Genomic DNA, 26,091 nt, shown 5'->3' with positions numbered 1-26,091 from the left:
ATGAAAAAAAAAGAGTATTTTTTTTATTTATCGTATTCGGAGTATAATCTTCTCAGGCATAATCTTGGTGTGATGCATATAGAAAAAAATATTTATGATAATTTAATTGGAGCATTATTAAATATTGATGGAAAGAGTATAGATAACTTAAAAGCATGTTTAGATTTGAAAGAGATGGGTATAAGACATGAGCTTCATCCGAAAGAGCTTGCTAATGGTGAAGTTTATATACCTCCTGTATGTTATGCAATGTTCAATCGAGAGAAAGATCTTATTCTAACATTTCAAAAAAATATCAAGATTCTTGATGGCTATGCATCAAATATTTCAATATGTGTAAATCTCAAAAAGTGAAAATTTTCAAATCTTAAAAGTCATGTGGGCATATTTTGATGCAAGATATTTTTCCACTGGCTTTAAGTGTTGGAAATTATGTCCTAAAGTCAATCGTTTGATGATTGTGCTGATTATAAATGTATATGAACTGATAAATAATAAAAGTTATTTGATATTTTTCATCACAAGGATATATCTTCTAATGAACTTCTATATTATGAGGAAGTCCTTAGGACAACTTTGATCGATAAAGGAGAATTTATCACGTAGTCTTTAAACTGGTTTGCGACCAAATGACATGCTATTACTAGGACGATAGCGATATTAAGTGTAGGTCGTTGTGTGCCATATGCATTGGTTGTTCTCATAACCAAATGGTGTAGAGACACTGGTATGACATGCATGTGAGATGTAGGAGTACATCATCATAGAATGCCACCAACTGCGGAGTACTCTACTGTCAAGGATAGCTCGCAAAGGGTATGGGTATAAGTGTCTCTCCGATCTGAGATTACCATGGTGACTTACAAGTAACTCACTATACTTTGATGTTGGACTAACTAAGTTTTTAATTCAGTGATGAAAGATTTTTAGGTACAGTCAAGTACTTGTCAAATTGGTGCATGAGTTAAGATGGGATTGACCCCTTTGAATTAGTAGGAGATATGCATCAGTATATTTTAATTTAGCAAAATCTGGACCCAGATAATCCATGTGATGGATTTGAAAAAGATTGAAAAATAATATGGATGACTTATCTAGAATTGATAGTTAAATCTTAAATCATTCTCGAGTATTAGGATCAAAAGAATGAATTATACGATAATCATACGTCAATAGGTTCTTGAATGTTGCTTCACCATCATTCGACCTATCCGAACGTCGGGTCATCATTGCTTCATGGTTACCTCGATTGGTTCAGAAAAATATTCTTGTGCTACTAGCTTAGGTTTGAACCTATGGGGTCACACTCAAAAAAAATTTCTGACTCATCATATGGCTGATCAACGATTGAGAATCATTCAAGGGCTTAATCATCAATTCGATTGATGTTTAACCTTATGCAAAATTGTAATAAATTAATTCACCAAGTATTAGTAAATTAATAAAAAATTAATTAGTAATTAAATTACTAATTATCTCAATTTAATTGAGCAAAGAGAATTAAATAAAATCTAATTGAATTAGATTCAATTAGGTTTGACCCGATTAGGTTATAAGATGACCTAATCGCTAAGGGAGAATTATCCCTGATTTGATCAGGACTTTGATTCAATCAATTTCTAATTTGATTAAAATTTGATTAAAAATTTATAAATCTAATTAGATTAGATTTTATATATTTTATTTAGACTAAATCAGATGTGATTTGGTTTGGATTCAAATAAGGAAATTAAGAGTCTTTATTGGAATAGGACTCTTCTCTTGCGCTAACCCAGTTTGCATGCCATATATCTCCATGCACAAAATTATTTTGTGTGAGATTTTTTTATACCAAAGAGTTCTTTCCCTTTTCCATTTTACATCCTAATTTGATTTGATTTTGATAAAAAGAAGGTTCTAGAATTGGATTTCAAAATATTCCTTATCAGGAGAATCTGTTCTTATCCAGATCACCTCTCCATGCCAATAATTTTTTTGTTCCTTATATGTGTAACATTTAAGAAAATTTTTTATGAAATATTAGTTAGAGAACTATTTTACCTTAAAAAAATATGGAAAGGAGCATCTCATATTTTTTTTATCATATTTTGGGATGTAGAATTGTGAAGGGAGGTGGAATCCTGTAAGAGTCCAGGATCACTAGGACTCTTCGCCCCACCTCCTTATATGCCTATAAAAGGGCTTTTGTGGTTTCTTTTATATGTGTAAGATACCAAAAGAGAGATCTTCATGTGAAAAAAGTTTGGGTATGGTTCATGATGTAAAAAATAGAGGAGGGTCCTCTCTCTTGGGGTGTGAGCAAAAACCTGAATTTCAAATTTTTGATCCTTTGAGTTTGGGAAGAGAGAATAAATTAAGAAAAATTATTTTCTTCTTCATCTTTCTTTTACCTCTTCATCTCCTTCAGAAATTCATCTTCAATCTCTAAAAAGATTTCAGAGATTTGAAGAAAAGATCTAGATCGACCAAGAAGAAGATTTTCGCACAAGCTAGCACTCCCGAGAAGACCGATCAGATCAGGGCTTCGAGTGGATTTTTTGTAGAGGTCGGACACGTGTGCGGCTATGAGCAGCCAGCAAGGATCCTCTCCATCATATTCTCAATAGTGAAGATCATCAACCCATGCAAAGGTATCAAGTTCTGAACTCAGATTAGAAGTAGATGTGATCAACTGCTCACATGCGTACATGCTGATTTTATTTCAATATTTTTTAGATTTTATATGCAATATATCATATCATAGATCCTAGAGTAGGTTGATTTATTGATTAGATCATATATATTTAGATTAATTTGATTAATCTAATTATCTTTCATTATAATTTTTTGAAAAAATTTCGAAATACATGCATGAAATCACCTACGCATCCCAACAGTGGGTTCAGAGCCAGGTTCGTTATGACATGATTTATGTGCATATTAAATCTAAAATTTAATTTTATTTAGATCTGATATATGATATTTAGATTTAAATTTAATTAATGGTTGATCACACAAACTAATATAAGGTTGTCCTACTGTAGGGTTTATCCCTCACAGTAAAAAGGTTGTCCTAATTTGTGCTGATCTTCAATAAAATCTGATTTTATATCATGCATGTGATGTTTATGATCTGATTTAGATATGATTTAAGATTGTAATTAGATCTAATATAATTTAGATTAGATCTAAATTCAAGCATATATAATATGTGATTAGATTAGATGATCCGATTAGCAAGTACTTAGATTGGGTTGATCACTAGGCCGTCCAGTCATAGGAGCAAGAAGAGTTTAAAGATCCTCTCTTTCCATTCGATTGGGTACTCTTATGATGTGTAGGGGTGCCATGTGATTAGATCCCATGAAGAAGAATGCAAAAAAAAGAACTTACTTTTCTATAAAATTCTAGATCTTGAAACTCTAGGTTTGTCGTATATGATACAAAGTTGTATGAAATGTAAGACATCTAATCTATGTGATTCAAATTGTTTGAATCATGAGAAAATAAAATCTTGAATCATAAATAAGTTTAGATATGATCTAAAAAGATATTTATCATTGATTTTATTTTAGAATTATGTAAGATTTTTCAGATATGAAACGTGCTCGCACAATTACTGAGCTGATTCAGTTTTGAACTGAGTTGATCTAATCTCCTTGTGTAGCGGCTTAATGTTGATTGAGTTGACCCAGTTTTAGAATAAAAAAATCTTTACATAAAATTTATTATAAATTATTTACAAAATAAAAGGTTGAAATTATTTCAAACCATAACCTAAACCCATATTGATGTTGAACTTAATTGAGAATTAAGTACAGAATCGATTAGATCTAGAATTATGAATTAAAGATCTAATGTTATTCACATAAAACATGAGGGCATGGGTTAGCTCAAATTAAATCCTTTTAATTGGGTTAGACCTAAGGTTAGAATCAAAGAGTTAATAGACTAACTAGAAAAATTGATTAAATCTAACCAAATATTGAATTAGATTAAATCAAGATTTTTCTAGAATTAATATAATAGTTGTAGATGATCAAGTCCATATCTTTAATTAGACCAAATAGACCTTGATTGACGCTCAATGGTTGAACCCGAATCATTAGGTTGATCAAATCGAAACTAATTAATCAATTGGTGTCTAAGATAAGTATGGCATTTTGATCGATGGTTTTTAATTGGATGTGACTTACCTGGCCATTTCAATGGTGTCTAAGGCAAGCTTAGTAGATCCTCCCATCGATCTCACTTATCTGACCAATTTAATGAATTATATCTTGATTAGACTGCTAAGTGATTCGAGTTGACCCATGCCATTAAGGTTGATCAGTGTGACTGATCTAGGTGCCATTTCAACTAGTATGACCCTGATCCAATTCAATGACTTAGTAAAGTCAGTGAGAGAATTATGGTTTACTGATTGACCTCTTCTCATCTCTTCTCTAACTAATTCTTAAATTCTCAAAATTATTAGATCTATAAAATGAGCTAATTATGGGGATAACTAGATCATAGCCTCCCATTAAGGTGAATGATAATGGGTCTATTATTTCTGATTGATATTGCAGGCACCATCCGTCTGGTGTTCTCTCTGAATGATAGAATTATCATTCATCATGTGATGACTCTGTTGTATTATTTGATGATGGTTGGGTTGATAAAGCCATTCTCAGACCTGATCATTCATTAGTTAGAAATACTGAATAGGTTCATGTTAATGGTTTGACTTAACCGAAACTTTCAGTGGAGGCCTATCGTCTACTGAAATAAAATCTAGGATAAAATTAATTACTAAAAATTATTTGAAGAAATAATTGATTGAGAACCTACCCATAGATGTATATGGGTTGATCGAACCATCCTCGAGCTTGTATGCAGTCTGTGTGGATTCTAGTACCTACTAAAAAATTAAGGTAATTTCTCGAATTGAAGGTAGAGGCTACCAATTTGTATAAAATAGTGGAAGAATCTTTAGACTAAAGTCCAAATCTTTAGGCTTAATCAATTTATAAATATAGAGATTTTGTATTTTTCTTTCAGTTATAGATAGATGTACGTTGCTCTATTCACTATTTGATAGTGACTGATTTATAGGATCCAACTTTGATAATTGGTATCAAAAGTTGTGAATAGTTTTAGAGCATGAATGGATCCTACATATGATTATAGATCCAGCACCTGAAGTTCTCATATCCAGCACATATGATATGATCAAAGATACTTATCAGAAGTGGCCAAATGATCATGTCACCATGTGGTGTTATTGAGAGTAGCAAAGAACATGAATTTAGTTGTAAATTCGATGAAGCTTAGTGAAATTTTTTTTTTCAAATATTGAAAGAGTTTTTTCGCACCTCTGAAGATGTGTCTTCAGTGTGGCAATAATTCTTTGAGAAAAAAAAAGAACAAGAAGGTGCAAAGAGTCGTGCTTGGGCTAATGAGTTCGAACTGACAAAAGAGTCTAAGATTAACCTAGTCTAGCAGAGTCCCTTGATCCGAACAAGCTAAGAAATCAGCAAAAGATGCTGAACAAGGTACTTATATGATAATACCTTATGATTTCTCTATCTGTAATACTACTACCTGGGTATTGGATATCAGAAGTTTATGTAAATTATTGCAATGACATCAGATTAGTAGAAAGATTGAAAATAAAGTAAGAGATTTCTAAATGTTGGAGTTGGAATTTATATTTCAATCCTAGTTTTAGGAATCGTCAAGCTTATTTTCAATTTCAACAATATCATTTTAGTGATTGTCACTATTGTCTAATAATTTTATAATTTTATTATGAATGATATCAAAATCATGTGGATAACTAAGAAATGACATTTATGAATAGTCATAGCCTGTTAGTGTATTGTACACAATCAAACAAACAATCCCTAAAGTAGATAATATCACAAATGTCTACCTTTGGTAATTTAGGCTCGATCATTAAACAAGAATAAGATCAACTGGAGATAATTCTTGAAGTCAATGATTGTGAATCATTGTCAATCTGTTAATCTTATCTCTTTAGTAAGATGACCAAGTAACCTTTTGCTAGAAAAGGTGAACGAGCCAATGATATTCTGAATCTGATATATACTGATGTATTGGATCTACAAACATGTTTGACATAAATTTAGATTATTTGAGATGTTCAAATGATTTCATAATAAGATAGAGAAACAAACTAAAAGAGTATTGAAACTCTTTGGTTAGACCAAGAGGAGTATACCTTTTCGATGAGTTTTTGACATATCTAGAAGAGAATAGGATTTCTCTTATTGAAATCGATTTTATTAGACATAGTTCGATCCATGATAGAATTTACAAGTCTGTCAGCCTCTATTTAAGGTTATGCTCTTAAGACTATTTGTTATGTTCTGAACTGGATTCTGAATTAATCAGTTGCAATAACTCCATATAAGATATGGACTAGGCATAAGCCGATATTCTCTTACCTTAAGGTTTGAGAGTGTTTGGTTTATATCAAGCAATTGCAGACCAATTAGGTTGGATCCCGATCCTATATGTATTATTCTATAAGGTATCTCAAAGAATCTAGGAGATATAACTTCTACCTTGCTAAAGAACAAAAGTTGTTCGGCATTCCTTTTAGAAAAGAAGTACCTTGGTGAAGGTACTAATGCTTTTAATGTGGAACTTATGAAGTTTGACAGGTAGAAAAATTGATATAATCTAGTGAACCCATCGAACTGGATTTGATCAGATCAAACTTGAAACCCATTGTAGAGGCACCATTAAGGAGATCTGGTAGAGCACCACATCCGTCAGATAGAAATTTTGGTATCTAGATTCGGGACATAATCCTATTAAACTCGATGAGAACAATAAAAATTTGATCACCTACATAGATACCATGCAGAGGTTCGACTCTGAATAATGGCTTGGAGCCATAGGTCCAAAATGGAGTCCATGAAGGTTAACGGTGCATGGACACTCATTGATTCACTCGAAGGGGTAATGCCTATAGAGTATAAGTGGATCTCCTATAGGATTAGAGTAGTGCAGATGAGAAGGTGGAGATCTACAAAGCTCATCTGGTTGCCTAAGGATATTGTCAACATTATGGTATTGACCATAACGAGATATTTTCTCTTGTGGCAATGCTAAATATTTTGAAGTTGAAATGTATATTTTGATAAGTGATCAAAACACATGGCTTCATTGAGAACGAAGAAGAATCCTACAAATACAAATGGGTTAATAGTTTTATGAGTATATTTTTTATCTTGTATGCGAATGATATTTTCTTAATCGAAAATGACATTCCTTACATTATAGAGAATAAAAATTTTGCTGTTATTATTGTTCTCCATAAAAAATTTTGAGAAAAGTATCTCTCATCCTAGTGATGAAGATCTATAGAGATAGATCTAAGAGACTGCTTAATTTCTTCAGTCCAACATACATAGGATGTTTATGAGTAGAATTTGTTCTATCATTACATCATGTATGTGACCGGATATGGTATACTCACTAGGATAGTGAGTGGATACCTGCAAAATCTGGATTAGAATCACTGGTTGGACATCCTTAGGTATTTGAGAAATACTAAGGACCGATGATTCGGTTATGGAGAATCTGACTTAAAACTTATAGAATTTGATTTCAATTTTTAGTTGGACATAACAATAGCAAGAATATGTTAGAATATATCCTTACCTTAAATAATGGAGCAATTCAAATTGCAAGACAGAATGCATTGCAGTATTCGATGCTTACAAGGAAGCTATATGATTGTACAAGTTCACTGACAAGCTAGGAGTGGCATCCTCTGATGATGGTGCTGCTGTATTATACAGCACCGAAGCCATAGCTCATGCCAAGGAGTTGAAGTCCCATTAGCTTACCAAGCATTTTATATCACTACCACCTTATTCAAGAAATCTGTTAAGGTGACGTCAATCTTTAAAAGATCGACGGAAAGGAGAACTTGACTAATCCATTTACTAAAACTTTGGTACCTAGGAGTTCTGAGATGATAAATCAAAGATGGATATATGATACTATACTGATTGACTTTAGTCCAAGTGAGAGTTGTTGGAAATTATGTCCTAAAGTCAATCGTTTGACGAATGTGCTGATTATAAATATATATGAACTGATAAATAATTAAAGTTATTTGATATTTTTTATCATAAAGATATATCTTCTAACAAATTTTTATGTTATGATGAAGTCCTTAGGACTACTTTGATCAATAAAGGAGGATTTATCGCATAGTCTTTAAATTGGTTCGCGACCAAATGATACGCTATTACTAAGATGATAGCGATATCAAGTGTAGGTTGTTGTGTACCATATGCATTGGTTGTCCTCATAATCAAATGGTGTGGAGACACTGGTATGGCATGCAGGTGAGATGTAGGAGTACATCGTCATTGAACATGACCTACTACGGAGCACTCTACTGTCAAGAGTAGCTCGCAAAGGGTATGGGTATAAGTATCCCTCCGACTTGAGATCACCACGATGATTTACAAGCAACTCACTATACTTTGATGCCAGACTAACTGAGTTTTTAATTGAGTGATAGAAGATTTTTGGATACAGTCAAGTACTTGTCAAGTCGGTGTGTGAGTCAAGATGAGATTGATCCCTCCGAATTAGTAGGAGAATGCATCAGTATATTTTAATTTAGCAAAACCTGATCCTGGATAATCCATGTGATGGATTTGAAAAAGATTGAAATACAATATGGATGACTTATCTAGGATTGATAGTTAAATCTTAGGTCATCTTCGAGCATTAGGGTCAAAGAGATAAATTATAGGGTAACCATACACCAATAGGTTCTTGAATGTTGCTTCGCCATCATTCGACCTATCTGGACGTCGGATCATCATTGCTAGATAGTTACATCGATTGGTTCAGAAAGATATTTCTGTGCTATCAACTTAGGTTCGATCCTATGGGGTCACACTCAAAAGAAGTTTCTGACTAAGCATGTGGCTGATCAATGATTGAGAATCATTCAAGAGCTTAATCATCAATTCGATTGATGGTTAACCTTATACAAAAGTTGCAATAAATTAATTCATCAAGTATTAGTGAATTAATGAAGGATTAATTAGTAATTGATTACTAATTAGCTTAATTTGATTGAGAAAAGAAGATTAAATAAAATCTAATTGAATTAGATTTAATTAGGTTTGATCTGATTAGATTATGAGATGACCTAATCGCTAAGGGAGAATTATCTCTGATTTGATCAGGATTTTGATTCAATCAATTTTTAATTTGATTAAAAATTTATAAATTTAATTGGATTGGATTTCATATATTTTATTTGGGCTAAACCAGATGTGATTTGATTTTGATTCAAATAAAGAAATTAAGAGTCTTTATTGGAATAGGACTCTTCTCCCTGTGCCAATCCAGTTTGCACGCCATATATCTCCATGCACAAAATTGTTTTGTATGAGATTTTTTTACACCAAAGAGTTCTTTCCCTTTTCCATCTCACTTCCAAATATAATTTGATTTTGATAAAAGAAAGATTCTAAAATTATATTTCAAAATATTTCTTATCATGAGAATCTGTTCTTATCCAGATCACCTCTCCATGCCAATAAATTTTTTTCTCCTTATATATGTAATATTTTGAGGAGATTTTTTATGAAAGATTAGTGAACTAATTTATCATAAAAAAATATGAGAAGAGGTGTTCCCTATTTTTTTTGATATATTTTGGGATGTGAAATTATGAAGGGAGGCAGAATCCTGTAAGAATCCTGGATCACTAGAACTCTTCACCCCACCTCCTTATACACCTATAAAAGGGATTTTTGTAGTTTTTTTTGTGTGTATAAGATATCAAAAGAGAGGTCTTCATGTGAAAGAAGTTTGGGCATGGTTCATAATGTGAAAAATAGAGAGGAGGGTGTTGGAGCACGATCCCGGCTCCTCTCACAGACCTTGGGTGCAGCGAAACCAGCAACGAATAGATCTGGAGTCGTCTGGACACGATCCAAGACCCTTGACGAAATCAGCTTGGTTGCTGTCTTCTTCGTCAGCCTTTCGTTCCAGATGAAGAACGCCTTTGAAACCACCTCTAAAAAATCCAAGATCTGGTACCCAACCAGATCAGACCTAGACCGAGGTTCTCCAATTTATAGATCTCAAATCGGGGCATTCTAGATGGAAAAGAAGATAGATGGAGACAGACCTCGCAGATCTGTCCTGCTGCAGCCTTTTTGTAGATCTGTTGATGGAGATCTCACCCACACCTCAAACGACCTCAGATCAACTCCAGATCTGAGAGAGACTTATACCAATCTCTTCTTAAGAGATTCCAGGTCCTAGACCTAGTGTTTGGGTGCCTGCAAGAGGGGGAGAGCAGATCTGGTAGGCGGCTGCAAGGGGGAAGGGGCTAGCGCCTCCCCGTCTTTTCTTTCCTTTTATGGACTGGCGGCAAGAAACCCTAGGGTTTCTTGCTCCTGGTGCATGGAAGATTGCTGGAGAGAGAGGAAGAAGGGAGAGAGAGACTTGGGAGAAAGAGTTTCTTGTATTCCTTGGCTTAATCAACCTATACAAGTACATGTATATATAAACATAGGGTCAAGTGACCCAAACCCAAAACTCCCTTGACCAACTCTATGGGAGATTAGGTTAACCCAAGCCCATGTACACCCATGACTCGACTTAATCTCACCTATCCTGGGCCCAGACCTGGCCCATAAAGAGTTGGTCCCTTGAGGCCCACATAACCTAGACCTCAAGAACCCGAAAGGCCCACAGCCTTTCAACCTAGGGCCCAACTAGCCCTAGAGTCTCCATGAAGCCCTCATGAATGATGGACCTTGGCCTTAGTCTTGGTCCCCTGGGCCTTGGGCACACCACCTGGATCACAACAATCTCCACTTTGGTGTCCCAAGGCCTCAACCAGCTCCACTCTGTCCTTGCGACTGTAGACCTATTTACAGCCAATGGTCTTCGATCCAGCTCACTCCTGCTGGACCTCTCCACCTCGATCATCCATCCAAATCCTCTCCACCTATGGAGACACCTTAGGTAGGTTCTCAACCTGAATGTCATGTCCTCCCGTAGTACCTGCAAGAGGAAAAATCAAAGAGGTAAGCTGTCCAGCAGCGCCCTGCTGGACCTCCTCCTGTTCCTGCTGCTCCTCCATGCCTACTCACCTCCGTAGGACTGACTCCTCATCAAAAGTCACATCCCGACTAATGATGACCTTCTTTTCCAAGGGATCCCACAGCCTGTATCCCTTGACTCCTTGAGAATAGCCTAGAAACACCGTCTTAAGTGATCTGGCGTCTAGCTTGCTCCGCTCACCAGCTCCAATGTGCACATAGGCCATGCACCCAAATACCCGTAGATGGCCCAGCCCAACTGTCCTCCCAGACCACACCTCCTCTGGAAGCCTGCCATCCAACTTGGTGTGAGGTGACCGATTGACCAAGTAACCGGCTGCGTCAACTGTGTCAACCCAGAACGCCTTTGGAAGCCCTGCCTGCAGCCTCATGCATCGGGCCTTTTCCAAAAGTGTTCTGTTCATCCTCTCGGCCACCCCATTCTGCTGTGGAGTTTTCCTAACTGAGAAGTGTCTCCTGATCCCACACTCCTCACAGTAATCCTGGAACTCTCTGCTGGTGTACTTCCCACCATTGTCTGACCTCAGACACTTCACGCTCCTCCCCTGCTCCTTCTCCACCTCCGCTCTCCAGATCTTGAACTTGGTGAAGACCTCTGACTTCTCTCTCATGAAGTAAATCCAGAGTTTCTTTAAAAAATCATCAATCAGGGTCATGAAGTATCTGGCCCCATTCCTAGCTAAAACTGGGGTTGGTCCCCACACATCCGTGTGTACTAACTCCAGAGGGGCTGCACTGCGGGCTGTATTGATGGTGAACTGAACTCTCCTCTGTTTTCCCATCTGACAAGGCTCACAGATCTTCCCTGTAGCACCATCCTCCAGATTAGAGATGAGTCCTCTCCTGCTCAACTCCCTCAGCCCCCTGTCACCCATGTGGCCTAGGAGGTAGTGCCACATCCTATAAGTCCCCTCCTGATCCTGTGCTGCAGCTGCTGCATCAGACTCTCCGATCACCACAGATCCCTCTATGCGATAGAGGTTATTGTCCAACCTCCTACCTCTCATCACCACCATAGCTCCATTGGAGATGTTTAGTACTCCGCTTCTAGCCCTACTGCTGAAGCTGTATCCACTGCGCTCCAAGTAGCCTAGTGACACCAGATTCTTTTCCAGCTCCGGGACGTGCTTTACATTTGTCAATATTCTCACAATCCCATCAAACATCCTCACCCTGACTGTCCCTATCCCAGCCACCTCGCAAGGATGATTGTCGCCTAGAGTCACTGATCCTCATCTGTCTTGGAGTATGTCGCAAACCAAGACCTGTGTGGTGTGTAGTGATGTGAGCACGCAGAGTCTAGTGTCCACTCCTCTGTGTAATGCCTGTGACCATCTGATACCACAAGTAGATCATCCTCCACTTGCTGCCCAGCAACTGCACTCACTGATTCTGAGCCACTTCTTTCTCCCTTCTTGCTCTTCCATAGTGGACATTCTCGCTTGAAGTGCCCGAACTCGTTGCACTTGAAGCATTTTACCTCTTTCTTTCCCTTCCTGGACTTGGACCGCCCCCTGGACTTGCTTCTGCCTCTGCCTCTACCTGTCCTCTCCCCTACTGCCAAACCCTCCTGGGGAGCCCGATCTCTGGTCAACTTTTTTTCTCTGCTCATTCGACCTCAGCACCGAGACCATGTCCTCATACTCCAGAGTCTCCTTGCCGTAGAGCAGTGTAGTCACCAAAGAATCATATGATCCGGGCAGCAAACATAGAAGCAATAAAGACTTGTCCTCCTCATCCAGCTTCACCCCGATATTCACCAACTCCGTGCATAACTGGTCGAACCTCTGAATGTGGTCAATCACATCAGATCCCTCCTGCATCCGAAGACTGTACAACCTCTTCTTCAGCATCAGCTTGTTGCACATATTCTTCCCCATGTACATGGTGTGCAACTTCGACCAAAGGCCCTTCGGGGTCTTTTCTTCCAGCACCGAATACAACGCCGCATCTGCCAAACATCCTCTGATCACCGAGCATGCTTTCTTCTCCAACGATGCCCACTGTCTATCTGTCATTCCCTTAGGCTTCTCATCCAAAGTCTGATCCAGATCTGCTTGCACCAGAAGATCCTCCATCTGGATTTTCCACATAGAAATATTCTCCTTGCCATCAAACTTCTCAAACTCAACCTTCATATTGCTGCCCATGACTGGATCCAAGCCAAACAAGCAATATAAAATCAAGAAGTGTAGAATATACCTTGATGGTACCTTGCTGAAAATTTTCAGCACTTGGGATCTTCAACTTCTCGCACTTGGAACCGCTTCCTCACCATTGTGGCTCTGATACCAACTATTGGAGTATGATCTCGGCTCCTCCCATGGACCTTGGGTGCAGCAGAACCAGCAACGAATAGATCTGGAGTCGTCTGGACACGATCCAAGACCCTTGACGAAATCAGTCTGGTTGCTGTCTTCTTCGTCAGCCTTTCGTTCCAGATGAAGAACGCCTTTGAAACCACCTCTAAAAAATCCAATATCTGGTACCCAACCAGATCATACCTGGACCGAAGTTTTTCAATTTATAGATCTTGAATCGAGGAATTCTTGATAGGAAAGAAGATAGATGGAGACAGACCTCGCAAATCTGTCCTGCTGCAGCCTTTTTGTAGATCTATTGATGGAGATCTCACCCACACCTCAAACGACCTCAAATCAACTCCAGATCTGAGAGGGACTTGTATCAATCTCTTCTTAAGAGATTTCAGGTCTTGGACCTGGTGTTTGGGTGCCTGCAAGAGGGGGAGAGCAGATCTGGTAGGCGGCTGCAAGGGGGAAGGGGCTAGCGCCTCCCCTTCTTTTCTTTCCTTTTATGGACTGGCGGCAAGAAACCCTAGGGTTTCTTGCTCTTGGTGCATGGAAGATTGCTGGAGAGAGAGGGAGAAGAGAGAGAGAGACTTGGGAGAAAGAGTTTCTTGTATTCCTTGGCTTAATCAACCTATACAAGTACATGTATATATAAACATAGGGTCAAGTGACCCAAACCCAAAACTCCCTTGACCAACTCTATGGGAGATTAGGTTAACCCAAGCCCATGTACACCCATGACTCGACCTAATCTCACCTATCCTGGGCCCAGACCTGGCCCATAAAGAGTTGGTCCCTTGAGGCCCACATAACCTAGACCTCAAGAATCCGAAAGGCCCACAGCCTTTCAACCTAGTGCCCAACTAGCCCTAGAGTCTCCATGAAGCCCTCATGAATGATGGACCTTGGCCTTAGCCTTGGTCCCCTGGGCCTTGTGCACACCACCTGGATCACAACAGAGGGTTCTCTCTCTTAGGGTGTGTGCAAAAATTTGAATTTCAGGTTTTTAACTCTTTGGGTTTGGGAAGAGAGAATAAATTAAAGAAAAATTATTTTCTTTTCTATCTTTCTTTCACCTCTTCAACTCCTCTAGAAATTCATCTTCAACTTCTGAAAAGGTTCCAAAGATTTGAAGAAAGGATCCAGATCAGTCAAGAAGAAGGCTTCGTGTGAGCTAGCACTCCCCAAAAGATCGATCAAATCGGGGCTTTGAGTGAATTTTTTGTAGAGATCGGATACGTATGCAGCTATGAGCAACCAGTAAGGATCCTCTCTGAAGAAAAAACCACATTTTTCCTGTGTAGGATCTTCTAGATTTCATCAAATCTGGAGTGGAATAAATTTTATTTTTTATCCTACGCTATTTCAAATCTAATATCTATTAGATCTAATTTTATTATCTAATATTTAAAATCTAAAATTAAATCTAAAAGTATGAGAAATATAGACATACCTTAAGGGTAATCTAATTACCCTGTAGATGAACGCAGCACTGCCTGAGGTTCTGATGTAGCCATGCAAGCGTCTGACCTCTACTAGTATCCACTCAGGTAGGATCTGGATCATCTTCTCTTCATGATTCTATGCTCTAAAAATTATATCAATATCTGATTTAAAAGTACTTCAGAACTCCTTCTGAATTTGGAGCAGCAGCCTGTTGAAGATGTCCTGCAGCCTTCTGTTCCAGGCATCACCACACCTTGTAGCTTTGCCAGATGAACGTCCAACTTCTTGGATGTGAAGAGGGGAGAAAGGAGAGCAGGGAGGATGTAGAGAAGAGGGGAGGGGATGGCAGCTAATGGGTTTTTTGCATAAAATAATTTCTATCTAGAAACCCTAGGTGCAATAGGGTTTATATAGATCCTGTATGCTGCGCAGTGCCACATCATTCGACCAATCAAAAAATTCCAATAAATTTTAAAAAAATTTGATTGGCAGAGTGATGTCATCTGATCACATCAGATAAGAATCCCTATGCTCTCTCCTATGTTGGCACCAACATTGGATAAGCACAAATAAGGTGGCGCCAAAGAGTCCAAGTTTATCAGGACTCTTTGGTTCTTATCCATTTGGGGCGCCCACTTAAAACCAATTGAGCTCACGCCATAATCTGATTATGGTACCCAATTTGAAGTGGTTTGGACATGTGGATACTCTACAAAAATCTCCAATGAATCCTCTTCAGTTTAAGACCCATATGTCAACTTTTGACAGATGTCCTAAAATAAAATTGGCAGGTGCTAGAAATTAGCAGGTGTTTTCTTAAATTCATCTCATGAATTAAGACAAGCCTTTTTTGAGCTGGACAAGCTTCAATTAGACTGAGACAAATCTTTCCAAGATTCTCTGGATGAGCCAGATCATATTTGGCTCAGTGGAGATAGAAAAGATTACACGAGGAGAAAGTTAGGCTCAATCGAGTGCTAGCACGATTTCCTTGAACCTAATTGGATCTTATCCAAATCAATTGGGGTAGCCCAATTGATGACATCTAGACCCTAACCCTTATTTTTGTGACCTAGTTAGGTTCAATTCTATATGATAATGAGACATGTCATGATCTCATCATCGACATCATCGAAACTCCTTTCGATGGACCAGAACTCTTCTGATTCAGACAAATAGAATGATCGATCATCAAAATTATTCTAATTGCTCTCAAAATCCACCAGTGACACCTAGCAGTATATGGTGGCAACCCATCAGAACTGAAGACGAACCTCTTGGTGCAGCTACCTGTGTGATTGAGTTCTTCTATCATGAGTTCCGACTGAATTAGGGTTAAGGTGAACTCGTCAAACCCAACATCAGTCATATGAATCAATCGATCGATCCGAGTCCGATGTGAAATCCAATGGAAAACTCTTTTCCATTATTTCACTCTGCCATGGCCATGGATTTAAGGACTCGATCTTTTGATCATCATAGGACTACTCCTCTCATCTACTGAGGTTGATAGATCCCATCTTGGTGCGACCTAGTTCCTATAATGAACATGCTACAGCCAACATACATCTCAGAGTTCCGAATGGCTAGGAGATCGAGTTATGGTGTAGTCAAACTATAACACACTCAAGGTGAACCATCGATGCATCTCAGGTCAAAAAATTAGACACACAACTGCAGCATCGAGCTAGTCATCGATGAGGTGGTAGACTTCCTTATGACTGCTCGAGGTGGTCACGCTCAGTACTCTCGTTCTTAACGAATATCTGTACTCTCACTCCAGTGTCTTCACACTGTAGACTCAAGATTCATCTACCCTAAAGAAGCGATGTACACTAACCTTTTGGATCGATCACCATCCTCGTGATGATCCTATGGTCAGGAGTAGTTTATGAGTTAGTTATGTAAATTCATGCCTTAAATTTTCAACTCTTGAAAATATGAATTAACATTCCCACTAACTCAAAGGATGTATCACAGACACAATGTACACAATGTGATAGAAGAATAACTTTTTATTCATTTATAGTCAAAATTATAATTTTGCCCTTAGATTTGTACAGGAATGTGTCAGCCGATCTGGCATCTAGGGCACACATCTAACAAACTCCCACTTAACCTAATGCCAATTGGCTACATATCTAAGTCTCATCTTCTCAAGGTGGGCTTCGATCTTCTGTTGGCCCAATGGCTTAGTCAGCGGGTTTGCCACATTGTCTGTGGAGTTGACTCTCTTAACCTCGACATAACCTTTTTCGAGGTAATCACGGATCAGATGGAATCGCCACTCGATGTGCTTGGACTTCTGGTGAGACCTTGGCTCCTTAGCTAGGGCTATGGCACCATTATTGTCATAGTAAAGAGGGATGGCATCCGATAACATCACTCCAAGCTCTACGACAAACTTCTTATACCAGAATGCCTCCTTTGCAGCTTCCGATGCAGCAATATACTCTGCCTCCATAGTGGAATGTGCAATTACCGTTTGCTTGGAACTCTTCTAGCTAACTGCACCACCATTGCAAATGAACAGACTCTCAGATGTCGACTTTCGATCATCTATATCAGACATAAAGTCTGAGTCTGTATATCCCTGAATCTGGAGTTCTCCATTCCCAAAGACTAAAAACATAACCTTAGTCCTTCTCAAGTACTTAAGGATACATTTCACAGAAATCCAATGCTCTTCGCTTGGATTCGACTGATATCTACTTGTGACACTCACAGCATGGGCTATATCAGGCCGTGTACATAGCATGGCATACATGAGGCTCCCTATTACCGAAGCATAGGGGATCTTGCTCATGCGTTCAATCTCCTCAGGTGTGCTTGGGCACATCTTCTTGGAGAGATGAATGCCATGTCTAAAAGGCAATAAACCTCTTTTGGAGTTATCCATGCTAAACCTTTTTAGCACCTCCTCTATGTACATTTTCTGTGAAAGTTCCAGCATCCTATTTGGTCTATCTCTATAGATCTTAATACCCAGTATAAAGGATGCCTCTTCTAGATCTTTCATAGAGAACTCCTTAGACAACCATATTTTATCTGAGGTCAACATGGGAATGTCATTCTCAATTAGGAGGATGTCATCCACGTACAATACGAGGAAGACAACTGCACTCCCACTGATCCTTTTGAACACACATGGTTCCTCCTCGTTCTTGATGAAACCAAACATCATTGAAACGAGTATTCCAACTCCGAGATGCTTGCTTAAGTCCATAAATGGACCTTTTCAGTTTGCAGACCTTGTGATCATTATCACTGGATGTGAAACCAAGCAGCTATTCCATATAAATATCTTCCTCAAGATATCCATTTAAGAACGCCGTTTTCTCATCCATCTATCATATTTCATAATCGAAATAGGCTGCAACAGTAAGCAATGTGCGGATGGATTTTAGCATGGCTATGGGCGAGAAAGTATCCTGATAGTCAATGCCTTCACGCTGACTATAACCTTTCGCTATGAGCCTAGCCTTGAATGTCTCCACATTCCCATCTGCACCTATCTTTCTCTTGAAGATCCATTTACACCCTATAGGTACAATACCTTCAGGTGGATCTACCAAGGTCCAGACTTGGTTTGAGTGCATCGAGTCAATTTCTGATCTCATTGCCTCTAACCATTTCTCAGAGTCGATATCTGATATCACCTCGTCATAGGTCTTGGAATCATCACCATGAACCCCATTTCCCGTGAGGAACATTTCCTCTACATCCTCTTGTATGGTACCTAAGTACCTTTCAGGAGGACGAAAAATCCTAGTCGATCTACGAGGTGGAAGAGGTTGTGTTAGGACTGGTTCTGATTGATTAGGTTCCTCAGGTTCTTTAGCTCATTGCTCTTGAGAGACATTCTTCTTGAGCTTAATTATTCTTTCCGATGCCACCATCTTGAATAAACTATTTTTCAAGAAAAATAGTATTTCGACTCACAATCACATTGTGGTCTTCTGAAATATAAAAATAATATCCTAATGACTCTTTAGGATATCCTATGAACCGAGCTCTAAAAGATCTGAACTCTAACTTGTCCGTCTACTGTCTCTTGATATGAGCCAGACAACCCCAAATTCTGAGATGATTCAGACTTGGCTTCTTACCATGCCATATCTCATATGGTGTGGTAGGAACGATTTTAGAGGGAACCCTATTCAATACATAAATTACTGTCATGAGACAATGTCCCCAAAGAAATTCTGGAAGGTCTGTGAAGCTCATCATGGAACGAACCATATCTAATAGGGTCCGATTTCTCCGTTCTGAAATTTCATTGAGTTGAGGCATTCCAGGTGGAGTCCATTGAGAGACTATATCATTGTCCTTAAGATAGTCTAAGAATTTTCGACTAAGGTATTCACCTCCTCGATCTGATTGAAGAACCTTAATGGGCTTTCTTGTTTGTTTTTCTACCTCATGTCTGAATTCTTTGAACCTTTCAAAGGCTTCAGACTTGTATTTCATTAGAAATACATACTCGTACCTAGACATATCATCGGTAAAGATAATGAAGTAGACAAAGTTGCCTCTAGCCGGCACATCAAATGGGCCGCACACATCCATATGTACTAGGGCAAGTAGGTCTGTGGCCCTTTTCCCATGTCCCACAAAAGGGAGCTTGGTCATTTTGCCTTGAAAGCATGATTCACAAACTGGATATGACTCGAAAGTCAACGGACTCAGTAGCCCGAATTTCTCCAATTTGTTAACCCTGTCTTCCGCTATATGACCTAGCCTTAGGTGCCACAGATACTTATCATTTAGACTATCTCTAGGCCTTTTAATTCCTATGACATTCACATTTTGCTCAATATTAAAAATAGATACATCAACATGTAACTGATAGAGACCATTAATAACAAAATCATTTGTAACTTTATTATTTTCATAAAATATGTTACAATGGTCCTTATGAAAGCTACTCACATAGCCTTCTTGTGCTAAACATGAAACATAAATCAAATTCCTGCTTGCTACAGGCACATAGTAACAGTCTCTTAAAACTAAATCTAATCCTAACAGTAATCACAGAGGGTAGGTTCCTACGACTACAGCAGCAACTCTTGCTCCATTCCCGACACGTAGGATCATCGCCCTATCCCTCAGCCTCCTGCTCTCCTCAAGACCCTACATAGAAGTGCACAAATGAGCACTAGAACCAGAGTCAAGCACCCAACTAGATGTAGAAGAAATCGTAAGATTCGATTCGATAATGAGCATACCTCCAGAAGAACCATCCTTCTTGTTCTTCAGGGTGGCCAGGTACTGAGGACAGTTTCGCTTCCAATGGCCTTCGACTGACAGTGGAAACACTTTTCCTTTTCAGAAGCCTTCTTCTTCAGTCCTGTCTTCTTGTTCTTGCCATCCACCTTCTGCTTCTTCACGGACTTCTTTTTCTTTCCAAAAGACTTTCTCTTGGAAGAAGTTCACTCCATAGTAAGAACTAAACCTTTTGAACCTTTCATTGAAAGCTCAGCCGTAACCAGCATATTCATTAACTCGGTCAAGGTACATTGCATCTTATGCATATGAAAGTTCATGATGAACTGACCATATGCATCGGACAAGGACTGAAAGATCACATCAATCTGAAAATCCTTGTCTAAGATGATACCGAGCTTCTTAAGCTCCTCAAGATCCTTGATCATTGTCAAACAATGATCTTAGACTGACTGCCCATCATGCATCTTGGCCTTAAAAAGTCTTTGACAGACTTGATACTTGGCCGCACGACTCTGTTCATCAAACAACTCTTGTAGGTGAGCCAACATTTGGCGGGTAGTCAAAATATTTTCATGTTGCCGCTGCAAATCATCAGACATTGCACACAACATGTAGTACCTGACTTTATTATCATCATCCATCCACTTTTTCAGAGACGCTCTCTGTTCAGCAGTCGGACGTGCTGGCATGGCAGGTGGGTCCTGGTCCAAGATATGAGTCAATTTTTTAGAACCCAAAATAATTCTGTAGTTCCTCAACCAGTCCTTAAAATTTGATCCAGTCAGTCTATGAGTGTTTAGAATTTTGGTCAGGGGGTTTGAGGCAGACATATTTCCTGTAGAGAGTCAAAAGTTTTTAGTTAGATTTTATAATCAGACTCAACCAATTTGTTTAGGATTTTTATTTTTAATCGAATTAGGCTCCCACTATTTTTTCAGATCCCTACACTCCTTGGTAGAGATATAAAAATCTCTGTGATTAGTGATTTCTAGTGGGTGGTGCAGTCTCACCGACTGGCTCATCACCTCACCTAACAGTTATTGATGATGGGTCAACCGATGAGTGGACAACTCTTGTCCAATGATTCTCTAATCATGGTGCACCCAAAACTTGGTCTCTAATTCATGAAGCTTACCGTATCTGGGATATTGCTCCAATCCTTAGTTAAGCTAAACCCACCATTTGTACGAACTAGATTCCTAATTGGGTCCCTCACCATATCCGAAATATTGAGCCCAACCGATCCTCTAATCCGTAGCATCCAATGCCTAATGGATATGGTTGCATCTTCCTGGTGCAACTGAGCCACTGTAACCAGCCGAGAACAATCAACCCCGGGAAGGGCCTGCACATCCACAATGGTGGAAGACCTTGACTTAATATTTTCTTAGGAAGATTTGATTTAGGTCTCTTTAAACTTGACTTGACATAGTCATAACAATTATGACTAACCTAGTGGCATGGGTCAGCTCGAATTGTTAGCCACCTCAAATCAGAACTGGATCGACACATATGGCCAGGTAAGTGAGACCGATGGGAGGGATATGCCATTAACTCGATAAGAATGCATTCGAGTCGAGTAGCTCCCAATTAAAAACCAGTCGATCGCATCTGCCCAACTTACCTGAGACACCAAATTGTCGAACCAGAACTAATTGAGTTAGTCTACAATCCAGGCTCTAACCACTGAGCCAAATTAGGTCTTAACTTGATCGAGTCACATCTAAATATGATTCGACCTTGATCCAGACTTAATCTATTAGACTGGTTAATTATTAGCTTTCATGATCCCACCTAACCAACTCTTGATTCGGTTTGATCAACCGCTAGACCTAATTGAGCTACCCAAGCCTGAACCCAATCTTATGAAAATATCTTAGATCTGAAATTCTTAATTTTAGACCTAACTTAATATCATAAGCTCAATACATTAATTAAGTTTGAGTTCATAAACAAAGTATGTAAAATAAATCCTAAGGTTTCAGGATCTAAAGTTTTGCAGAAAAGTAAGTTTTGATTTCTGATTAAGGATGAACGCGCGGCACCCCTACACGTCATATGAACACCCCATTGAATGGGAAGAGAGGGTCTTAAAATCTTACTTTATTCTTATGACCAGACGGCCATGAGAAACACCTTAATCAGAAATATAAATTTAACTACAAAACTAGTTAGATCTAAATTAACATATCACATATACAATTTAAGATCTAACTAATACATGCTTTGCATACATCTCATGTATCAAAAATCAATCTAATTAACATGCTTTCAGATCTGATACATCACATGTAATATCTAAAAAATAAAATTTAAATTAAACTATTCAAAATAAAAACTATTCTAGATAAGTTACTAGAATAATTCTACAACTAGTCTAGGCATGCAACAGATCAATTTTATGAAATAATTAAAATTTTATTTTCTATTTTCTGATCTGATTATAATAATTATAATATCAAGAAAAATAGAGAATAAATTATATTTAATTCATATTTTAATCTCATTAAAATATAAAACTTAAGACTATTCATGGATTCAATTAATCCTAGTCTAGTTATGCATCTCATGCATGTTAGATCTTCTTAGATTTAATTTTAAATATTTTAATTTCAGATTCTATCACATCTGATGTGATATCTAAAATTATTTAATATCATATAAATTAAAATTAAAATTAGATCTAAAATAGATCTGAAATAGAGCCAACAACCTGGCTCTAATACCACTTGAAAGAAAAACCGCCTTTTTTCTGTGTAGGATCTTCCAGATTTCATCAAATCTGGAGTGGAATAAATTTTATTTTTTATCCTATGCTATTTTAGATCTAATGTATATTAGATATAATTTTATTATCTAATATTTAAAATCTAAAATTAAATTAAAAGTATGAGAAATATAGACATACCTTAAGGGTAATCTAATTACCCTGTAGATGATCGCAGCACTGCCTGAGGTTCTGATGTAGCCATGCAAGTGCCTGGCCTCTACCAGTATCTACTCAGATAAGATCTAGAATATCTTCTCCTCATAATTTTATGCTCCAAAAATCAGATCAATATCTGATTTGGAAGTACTTCATAACTCCTTCTGAAGTTGGAGCAGCAGCCTATCGAAGATGTCCTGCAGCCTTCTGTTCCAGGCATCACCACGCCTTGTACCTTTGCCAGATGAATGTCCAACTTCTTGGATGTGAAGAGAGGAGAAAGGAGAGCAGGGAGGATGTGGAGAAGAGGAGAGGGGGCAGCAGCTAATAGGTTTTCTGAATAAAACAAGTTCTATCTAGAAACCCTAGGTGCAGCAGGGTTTATATAGATCCTGTATGCTGCGTAGTGCCACATCATTCGACCAATCAAAAAATTCTAATAAATTTTGAAAAAAATTTGATTGATAGAGTGATGTCATCTGATCACATCAGATAAGAATCTCCATGCTCTCTCCTATGTTGGCGCCAACATTGGATAAGCACAAATAAGGTGGCGCCAAAGAGTCCAAGTTTATCAGGACTCTTTGGTTCTTATCCATTTGGGGCACCCACTTAAATCCAATTGAGCTCATGCCATAATCTAATTATGGTGCCCAATTTGAAGTGGTTTGGACATGTGGACACTCCATAAAAATCCTCCAATGAATCCTCTTCAGTTTAAGACCCATATGTCAACTTTTGACAAATATCCTAAAATGAAATTGGCAGGTGCTAGAAATTAGCAGGTATTGTCTTAAATTCATCTCATGAATTAAGACAAGCCTTTTCTGAGCTGGACTAGATTTAATTAGACTGAGAAAAACCTTTCCAAAATTCTCTGGATGAGCCAGATCACATTTGGCTCAGTAGAGACAGAAAAGATTTCACGAGGAGAAAGTTAGGCTCAATCGAGTGCTAGCATGATTTTCTTGAACCTAATTGGATCTTATCCAAATCAATTGGGGTAGCCCAATTAATGATATCCAGACCCTAACCCTTATTTGTGTGATCCAGTTAGGTTCAATTCTGTATGGTAATGAGACATGTCATGATCTCATCATCGACATCATCGAAACTCCTTTCGATGGACCAGAACTCTTCTGATTCAGACAATTAGAATGATCGATCATCAAAATCATTCTAATTACTCCCAAAATCTACCAGTGATACCTAGCAGTATATGGTGGCAACCCATCAGAACTGAAGATGAACCTCTTGGTGCAGCTACCTATGTGATTGAGTTCCTCTATCATGAGTCTCGATTGAATTAGGGTTAAGGTGAACTCGTCAAACCCAACATCAGTCATATGAATCAATCGATCGATCCGAGTCCGATGTGAAACCCAATGAAAAACTCTTTTCCATTATTTCACTCTGCCATGGCCATGGGCTTAAGAACTCGATCTTTCGATCATCATAGAACTACTCCTCTCATCTATCGAGGTTGATAGATCCCATCTTGGTGCGACCTAGTTCTTACAATGAACATGCTACAACCAACATACACCTCAGGGTTCCGAATGGCTAGGAGATCGAGTTATGGTATAGTCAAACTATAACACACTCAAGGTGAACCATCGATGCACCTCAGATCAAAGAACTAGATACACAACTGCAGCATCGAGCTAGTCATCGACGAAGAGGTAGACTTTCTTATGACTGCTCAAGGTGGTCACGCTCAGTACTCTCATTCTCAACGAATACCTGTACTCTCATTTCAATATCTCCACACCATAGACTCAAGACTCATCTATCCTAAAAAACCGATCATACACTAACCTTCCAGATCGATCACCATCCTCGTGATGATCCTATGGTCATGAGCAGTTTATGAGTTAGTTATGTAAATTTATGCCTTAAATTTTCAACTCTTAAAAATATGAATTAACATTCCCACTAACTCAAAGGATGTATCACAGACACAATGTATACAATGTGATAGAAGAATAACCTTTTTATTTATATATAGTCAAAATTATAATTTTGCCCTTAGATTTGTACAGAATGTGTCAGCCGATCTGGCATCTAGGGCACACATCTAACACTCTCCACCATATTCTCAGTGACAGAGATCATTGACCTGTGCAAAGGTATCAAGTTCTGAACCCAGATTAGAAGTAGATGTGATCTACTGCTCACATGTATGCATGCTAATTTTATCTCCAGTATTTTTTAAATTTTATATGCAACATATCGTATCATAAATCCTAGAGTAGATTGATTTGATGATTAGACCATATGCATGTTAGATTAATTTGATTAATCTAATTATCTTTCACTATAATTTTTTAAAAAATTTTAAAATACACACATGAAATCGTCTACGCATTCCAACATTAAGGTCATCAATGCCAAAATAAGTTGTTGCTATTATTGCTTAATTGTCATCATTATTTAAGTTATTAGGTTCCAAAGTTCTTGATCCATGAAAGCTTGATCAATTAGAGTCTAGTGTTGCACTTATACTTTGCCAAATGGAGAAGATCTTTTCTCTAAGATTTTTTACTATCATGGTTCATCTACTTATTCATTTAGCTATGGAAGTAAAACTTAATAGATCGATACATTATAAATGGATGTATCCTATTGAACGGTGATATTGCTAAACTTTATAGTTGTAATTTAGAAATACTTAGTATAAGTAGTGTCGTTATTGTATTAATATTTTAATAAATTTATAGTTTTTGAAGGTATTTTGTGCATTTAAGGGATTATGTCCAAAATAGAGCCTATCCTAAAGGCTCAATTATGGAAGGATATATTATTGAAGAGTGTTTGATATTTTATTCAAGATATCTTGAAAGTGTAGAGACCATTTTTAATCGATCTCAAAAAAATTATGATATTATTGTTCTCAAAAATTTATAAGTTCTCAACTACTGGAAGAGTTTTAGAAAATATTGAAAGTGTGGTTCTTGATAAAAAAAAATTTGGCACAAGCTCAACATTATGTGTTACTTCATACTGATATAGTATCTCAATATTGTAGGTTAGTATAGTCATATGTTGATTTTTTTTATTATCATTATATATAATA

The 26,091-nt window shown here is 37.9% G+C and overlaps 1 pseudogene; it reads left to right on the top strand.

Annotated features, from left to right (window-relative positions):
• On the top strand, positions 1–26,053 carry LOC140858789 (uncharacterized; annotated as a pseudogene).
• The last annotated feature ends 38 nt before the right edge of the window (positions 26,054–26,091 follow it).

The sequence above is a fragment of the Elaeis guineensis genome, chromosome 6 (genome assembly GCF_000442705.2).
Source record: "Elaeis guineensis isolate ETL-2024a chromosome 6, EG11, whole genome shotgun sequence".
Taxonomy (NCBI): domain Eukaryota; kingdom Viridiplantae; phylum Streptophyta; class Magnoliopsida; order Arecales; family Arecaceae; genus Elaeis; species Elaeis guineensis.
The sequence above is the reverse complement of the archived record's forward strand: the minus strand, read 5'-3'. Positions and strand labels throughout refer to the sequence as shown.